At 44.4% G+C, this 8052-nt stretch overlaps 1 protein-coding gene across 1 annotated transcript in view; it reads right to left on the reverse strand.

Annotated features, from left to right (window-relative positions):
• Positions 1 to 8052, reverse strand: part of AXIN1 (axin 1) — a 66399-nt gene that overhangs the window by 56881 nt on the left and 1466 nt on the right. The gene's annotated exons all lie outside the window — the stretch shown is intronic.

An 8052-nucleotide genomic window follows, 5' to 3' on the forward strand; every position in this document is an offset into this window, starting at 1 on the left:
CAGGAATGGAGCCGATGTCCGAAGGAGACATTTTGTGCTGCAATCTGGATAGAGCTTCCCTTTCTTCAGCAGGCTGCAAATGTTACAGTGCAAGAACTTGCTGTCTTTTGCTCGGGCACTCTTTATTTATACACAATAAAGCCCTTGTGCAGGAGATCAAGGCTGTATTTCATTGATTTGACATGATGGTTAACCTGTGAACTTTGCCCCTGCTAATAGAATAATTTCTATTTGTTGATTCCTCTTTTGGGATCCTCGAGGGTAACGGCCACTTCAGCCCAGCTCTCATTTGCATGTCTGGTGCCAAATGGTTTTACAGCTCTTGCTTCTGCACAACAGAGCCAGGAGAAAGTTAACCAAACCCAGTAGCTACAGCTGGGTATGAACTCCATGCATCTCAATTCCTGGATCCTACCTGTAATAACCAGGAGCTCCCCTGAAACTCAACTGTCATTTGTACTTGGCTTCTGAAAGCTTGGAGAGGTCCTCAGCTACCAAACAACTGATCTTGCACTGGACAGAGGTCCCAAAACAACCTCCTGGGCCAGGATGGCAGCAATGGCAGAAACAAGGAAGCCCCTTTTGCAGATAAATGTCACCCTGTCTGGAAAGCTGCTTGCCAGCCAAGAAGACCAAATTATGACTGGAAAGGGTCAATCTGTTGGACACATAAAGGAACAGTTTTCCAGCAGAGCTAACTCTCTCTACACGTGGACTGCTGAATAAAATGCAATCCCACCTCCCCACTCCTCCTCCTCTCCTCCTTCCAGCACTGGCATTTCTCTGAACACACCCTGAACAAATGACAAAATCCCTAAACCTCCAGAAAAAAAGGAAAATTAAAATGCAGAGAGGGAGAGGACTGAGACTCTCCATCTACAACAAGAGAGGGAATATGTGGGGGTTGGAAGATTGAAGGAAGAATAAAACCCAGAAGTTTCTGGTCATTAGCTTTGGAGGCAGGTCCAGGGACCAACAGAAGGTCTTGCTGGTAACCAGCAGGTCTCACAGGGCTAAAGAGGTTTCTCTCCTCTAGCTATCATTTTCCTCCCTCTGCTGTTTTTCATCAGACTAAGTGAAAGTTATTAATCTATTATCTATCTAGATCAGCTGAAGACCTTCTAGAAGCTGACATTTTAGGGACAGGTTGTATCTTGGAAGCCACAGATCCAAAAAAAATTCCAGGTCTTACCACAAAAGTGCACTCTGGAGTCTTCAAAAGTAAAACATCCCATTTCCACGTGGGTTTTACATAATGTGGATAATCTGACTTAAAACTACAAAGGTTCTAGTTAAACTCATTGCTGCCATAACAACAATGAAGCACCCACACCAGGGCAGTGAGTAACCATGGGTTTGCTTTTTACACTCAAGCGTGACCTGCTGCAATTTAACTTCTGAGAGTGATTTTGGGCAGAGCAGCTTGCTCTGACACATGGCAGAGGGAAAGAAGTGCCTCCAGAAGAGATCTTTCCTGAAGGGCCCAGATGATGAGCAGGGGATTCAGGGCTGCACCAGCCAAGGGGCATCTTTACCCCCAGTGAGTAGAGATGGGCTCTGCAGCCCCCAGAGCAGCTCAAACCTGAGCCACGTGTGTCCCATACCTGTAGGGAAAAAAATGAGCCTCTTCAACAAATCACCCCAAAACCAGCTGCCCACTGGGGATGGTGTATTTCCAAGAGGATTGTCATCTTTGTAGAGTCCAAAACTGCACTTCCAAGTGAAGCAGGCAGTGATTAGCTAATTACCAGCATGGAGATGGACTGTGTTGGATATGTTTTGTATCTGATACACTCAAAAGTGTAGTTCTCCTCCAGTATTATTCCACTTCCAAATCACCTCCACTAACCTGGCAGCAGAGCTATAACATCCCATTGCCATGGGAGAGGTGGATAACAAGGCAGCAAGGAAAACCAGCCTCATCCACATCAGGATGGCCCAACACTGGCTGCTCTATGCTGCTGGGCAGAGCAAACCCCTGCTCTCGACCAAGTATCAAACCTTTTCAGACAGATGCTCAGTATTAGATTCACCAGCAATTTGACTCATTAATAATTTCAATTACTGTGACTAAAACACTTCAATCAGGACAAAACCAGGAAAAAATAACCACTCTTCTTATGAAACTGCCTGCCTAGTTTAACAGACCATACCAAATTGTGAAGGTTTTTGCTTTTGTGGGCTTCAGATATTTTATTTAATGCAGATAATTAACCTCAGTTTCTAATTTCAAATCCTCCACATAAGGAAGCAAAGTGATTGAACACATTCACTGACAGACAGAAAATTAAAATGTTACTACAGCTTCTGCATGTGGCTCAAAAGACAGGGCCTTGCAAAAGATCTTTCTTCTTTTATTTGACTGATTAACTGTAATTTGCTTAATGGATTTAAGGATGAGCCTAATAATCCAATGGTATTTCCAGGAACTGATTCAGGATATCAGCACCTCTGTTCTGAGCCGTGTTTTTTTTAATCACGGCAATTTTCTTCATTACATATAGAGCCACTTCTGAAACTAGATTTTTCCACTGATTCTAATAAAATCAGGGCCATAATTTATTTTAAATGCATGGTATCACGTGACTGGCCTTGCATCATGCAGCCCCAGTGCTCTAACTTCTTGGAGCACCTTCTTGAAGGCCCAAACCCAGGGATGACCCGCAACCATGGCATGCAGCAGCAGCCAGCCACCCAGCCCAGTGGACCTGGAGGATCTTTTGCATGGGTTGAGAGGGTGGAAAGTCAACAGTTCAACCCTAACATGAGGCCAGCGGGTGTTCCCCCAGCACCCCCCCCTACCCTTCTCAGTCCCTGTTCCACCAGGAAAGCCTGGCGTAACAGGATTTCACAGTCTGTCTCAATAGTTAATAAATCCAGGATCTAACAGACTATTAGAGGAAAACATCCAAGAGGCAGTCATTTTTAAAACGTCCAAGGGTAACTAATTATTCAAGGGATTAGTCCATTATAGCAACAACAAAGAAACTCTTAAAACATAAAGGCGAGCTGAAGCTGAACAGCAGATCAAAACCAAGGTGTACCCACCCCAAGGCCCACCTCCTAGGTGCAATTCCCAGTGTCTGAAATCAGGCAGAACCTGAACCAGCCTGACTACCAAACTTCTCAAAATACACTAGCAATGATTTGTGCCTTCACTGTAAGTGCATCTCAAAACAGGACAACTGTCCACACTGGACTAGACTGGACATGGCTCTGCCTAACCCAGCTGTGAAGCCCTCCAAGGATGGAGATCCCCTCCTCTCTGGTGACCCCTTCCTGGATCACCACACACCTCATGAAGACTTATTTTTCCCCAATGTTCAATTTGAACCTCCCCAACACCAACAAGATGGGGGTAAAATTCCTCTTCTGTTCTTTTAAGAGAATAACTTCTGCAACCCAAGTAAAACTCAATCACAACAAAATAAGGTAGCTGTTTGCTGGAGGAGGGCAGAAAACACTTATTCATTTATCAAAAGAGAGTGCTAAAAGCTTAAGTACCTGTCTTTAAAAAGATGCCAAAGCACTGATCCATAACCAAACAACAAATACACCACTTCTTCATCTTGATTTGTGTAGAGGCAAAGCTATGGGTAAAGGTATTCTTCTTCAAATAAAACCCATTTTAAAACTTGGCAACCATCAGTATAAATAATTTACACTGTTAATATAAGCATTTCTATGCAGAAGTTTCACCAGCTTAACAATGTATTTTAAAAAGCTGGCCTAACTTCTGTGCAAAAACACCATCAGTCTTTGTTTTGTGTATCTTACAGCACTGGAGCCACTAAATTACCACTCACTGCTATTAGCTTCAGACCCCACCTCCTCGTTAGACTCCCTCATTTCTCTCAAGAACAATGCAGAGCCAAAACTATTCCTCTCTAACTTATTTTCTTTACATTTTGGAAATAGCCACAGCCTCCAAATAGAGTTGCATCAATTACCAAGTGGTGTTATGGGCTCAACCATTTTAATTTCAGCTAAGTGTCTAAAACTTTTCTTTCTGCCTCTAATATTCAGTACCAGCTTTTTTCCAGCAACATCTCCTGAAGCTCCAGCAGCTGAGCTCCAAGATGCACATGATGTTTCTCCAGTTAAAAGTAACGGTAATGCATGTCTTGGACCTTCTAGACACAAACTGCTCCTGCATCAGCCTCCGTGATTTTGCATCCCCAGTTTTCCACCCTGTTCAGAACAATTAAGGTGGATTCCTTCACCATGCACTCTTGACTCAGAAGTCTGCAGCTTCATATTTACTTATGAATGGAGGAGCAAACCTCAAAATTAGGTCTGCCAGGTCAATTTTAGCTTCCTCATGATGCAGGCTCAGCTTCTGACCTCTGGACTACTTACACTGCCTAAACACCAGAGAGATCCTGCACCTTCCCTGAACCACCCTGCGCCGTTCCTCTCCATGTCCAAGTTCGTCATTGAATCATCTCAGACCAGAGGTTGCCACTTTCCTCTAACAGCTCCCCCAGCCATTTCTCCATGTGCTTTCTCTCACACCGTGTTCTGAAGGAATGCTGGCTGTATGTTCTGGGGAGACCTGTGTGTCCAGAGAGGCTGCCAGTGCATGGGCACAAGTATCGGTGGTTCAAATGAAAAGGATGGGTGATGTGATGCTCCACCAGGACTTGCAGACGTCACCAGGAGTGGGCCAAGTACGTGGGCACAATCACAATCCTGGTGATTTCTACCTGCCCTGGTGGAGAACTGCGTCACCCATCCTTTTCATTTGAACCACCAACACTTGTGAAACACCATCAGCTTAGTCAGATCAGCCCTCTGGAAATTAAAGCTTAGATGATGCATCCAGCTTCCTTTAAATAAAAAAAAAACCAAAACACCAAGCAACAAACCACATGTATATCAAAGCCCCTGTTGGGAAATTTCTCAATCTGTGCCTATCAGATCCACAATACTCCCTGATGTTCAATAATGGGAGACCTCGTCTACCACCACATGTTCTCTCATCACCATCCTCCAGGTCTCCTTTTCAACACGTTCCACTCCTAATGAAATGGCTCAAAACCCAAAAGGAGCAGCAGAACCGACATCTCCCAGCTTGCTGGTCTTTCAGAAGAGAGGAAAGCAGAACTGCTCACACACAACAACATGCCCTCTTCTCACTTTCCACCACAGGCAGAAAGCAAAGGCAAGAGCTGCCAATGCTGCTCCCCCACTTTGGGAGTGGAAGGGGAGCCCCTTCTGATGCCAAGCTAAAGAGAAGGCAGAAGAAACCCACCCCAACAAAAGACACAACTGGAACCTTTCACCACCACCAATCCAATTTCCAGCTTTTTAAGATGTGTGCGTTTTCCTGGAGCGCTGGCAAACCAGGCTGCAGAGCAGTTGTCAGGCACAGGTTTAATTTCTGCTCTCCGGATCTGAGGAACGCCGGCCCGGCGTGTCAAAAGAAGGTTAATGAACGATTTAGCCGCCCTCACAACCACGTTAGTGTCACTTTCGGAAGCTGCGAGTTAATGCCCAAGATCTTCAGGGGTTACCCTCTTTGAAGTTCACTGATCCATAACCAATGTCCAATTAATTTGCAGGAGACTAACTATAATGACTATTGCCCTTTTCCTATGCATACAAAAACACAGTGGGTAACGGCGATGCTTTTGGCTTTGGGATGTTCTCCCATAGGCACGCACATCTGCACACCTTCCAAACAGCTAATGATGGGTTGTCTTCTGCCTTTTGAGGAATTCTTTACATTTGCCCTCCTGAGAGCAGAGTTATGGTGTCAAGATGTATGAACTTTCTGCTGCTGCAAAAAAAAAAGAAGTGGAGCCAATTCAAGATGCTCATTTGCTAACAGAGAAATACTTCTATTGCTTTTGCTCAGACTCCTCTTTATTTAGGATTTCCATGGAAGCCAAGGAATAGAAGTACAATCTTGGGAAGATTAAACAGACCCTCAGATATAATGCAAAACAGCTTATTTCAACATTCCCTCAAGATGAGAAATAAGAAATTCTTCCACACACAGGCAAAAAAAAACCCCAACCCCAACCAAAACACAAACAAAAGAAAAGAAAAGGAAAAAGGTTTGTGGAGATTTTCAAAATAAATTGGGACACAGCCTTTCAAATGCTACAAGCAGCTCTGCTGGGCTTCCAGAGCTCTTACCCAGGTGAGAAAGTATATGAACAAAAAAGGTCTGCAGGATAAAGATGCTTCAGTTTAAAAACCAGCTTATTCAAGACAGTTATTGCTATATAACATCCGGGAAGTAAGTTAATTCAACCACAAGGTCTTGCACAAAGAGGAACAATCACCTCATAAATTAGGATCTCAGCAGATTTTTTTTCAGAATTAAAAAAATGTAGATTACGCAGTTTGGCAGCATCTCCCACCACGGCGCTCTGGACGCTACTAGAGCTGACATACCAACATTTAGAAAATAAAATAAATCACTTATCTTCTGTTACTGCATCCTGAGAAATGACTCCTGCTCTGGTGAGGATGGTATGCATTTCTGTGCTTCCCTACCCACCAGGTCAACCGGGTGTCAGCAGCCACAATGACAGGCTGTTGGGACACTACAAATTACGAGTAACACATTTTTTCTGACCTCCATCCCCCCAGGTAAAGATTTATTTCATGATGTTCCAATCTGGAATGAAAATACCCAAGATCAAGGAACTCTACTCCAAAACACTTTTATTTCACAGCATGTTTCTTAAACCATTTCAAAATCTGGCATGGACATGTTTGGATAATGGGTGAAGTGCAGGTTTTTCTGAAGCCGGAGCTGAAAAGCGCAACGTTGCGTCCAGGTTTTTGCTACCTGCTCCAGTATGGAAACCCAACACAGCTGAACCTCAAAGAAGTGATTTTCAAACTTAAAGCCATTATCACTTAAATAAAAAGTTACTTAAATGGTAGACTTCTCTAATCCTTTGCTTACGGTGGGTCCCTGACTGGTCAGTGAAAATGCACTTCAAGAAACATTCAAGGTTTTTATTAACTCCACAGGAAAGTCCCAGGACCCCGGGATTTTGTTTTTCTGACTCCTGATTAAAACAGCACGAGTCCACGTGAACTTCCTTTCCATCACCCCCCCGCCCCCAAAGAGTTTCAGATGCAACATCCCCTCCTCAAAACCTATAAGAAAAACAAGAACCCAACTGAAAACATTTTGCCAGCTGAAAGGCGCCGAGAGCCGGCGTGGGGCGGGATGCGTTTCCAGCTGCCAGCCTAAAGGGACGACTGAGGGAGATTAAACACAGAAATGCTTTTCATAAAGGCAGGAGGAGGCTTTGAAGAGGACAGTTCAGCTACTTCATTTCATAATCTTCACAAAGCGTCAGATTTTAGACTAAGCAGGTCTTAAAACAAGGAGATTTTAGGGCTTTTTTAAAAAAAAAGGAATTAAAAAAAAGTAGGAATGTGTTCTGGCCGGGTTCTGTTGATTCAGCAAGGGTTAGACACACACACGCTTATTGATCCCAGAGAGCTCCCTGCTAAGTTAATTGTCTGGAATTTTAACTGAGCTCTCAGCAAGTTTCAAAATCCAAGTTGGCTGGAAGTGGGTGGGGGACCCAGAAAAAAAACACAACACACAACAAAAAAAACACAACAGGCTGCAAAACTCCGCGACTCCTCCAGTTAAAAGAACCAGCAGTTGCTTTGATGAAGGGAAAAGCTGCAGCAGGGAATGGTTTTAACCGGATTTGGCCATTCTGACTTTGACACCACCAGAATTCAGCACTGGGAATCTCGTGTGCAAAGCAGCACCATTTTCAGGGAGCTGTATGATCCCTGTCTGACCCATGTCAACATTACAGAGGTGAGGGTATCTCCAGCAAGCTTCTGCAGCCTGTAGTGGCGGCTCATCACAACAATTTCCTGGTGTGTGTTGCCACCACCAGCTGTTTTCACCTGCGTTCTGTACCTGCACACTGACCTGCTGCTGGGGCAGGAACAGCCAGGCTCAGTCTGCAGCTCTCTCCATCCCCTGCACACACACAAGGCCTGCCCACTAAGCCCTACCTGCCTCCAGACCATGTTCAGCAGCAGTTTCCCTCAGCAGGA

The sequence above is a fragment of the Chaetura pelagica genome, unplaced genomic scaffold, assembly GCF_000747805.2.
Source record: "Chaetura pelagica isolate M959 unplaced genomic scaffold, ChaPel_1.0 scaffold124, whole genome shotgun sequence".
Lineage (NCBI taxonomy): Eukaryota > Metazoa > Chordata > Aves > Apodiformes > Apodidae > Chaetura > Chaetura pelagica.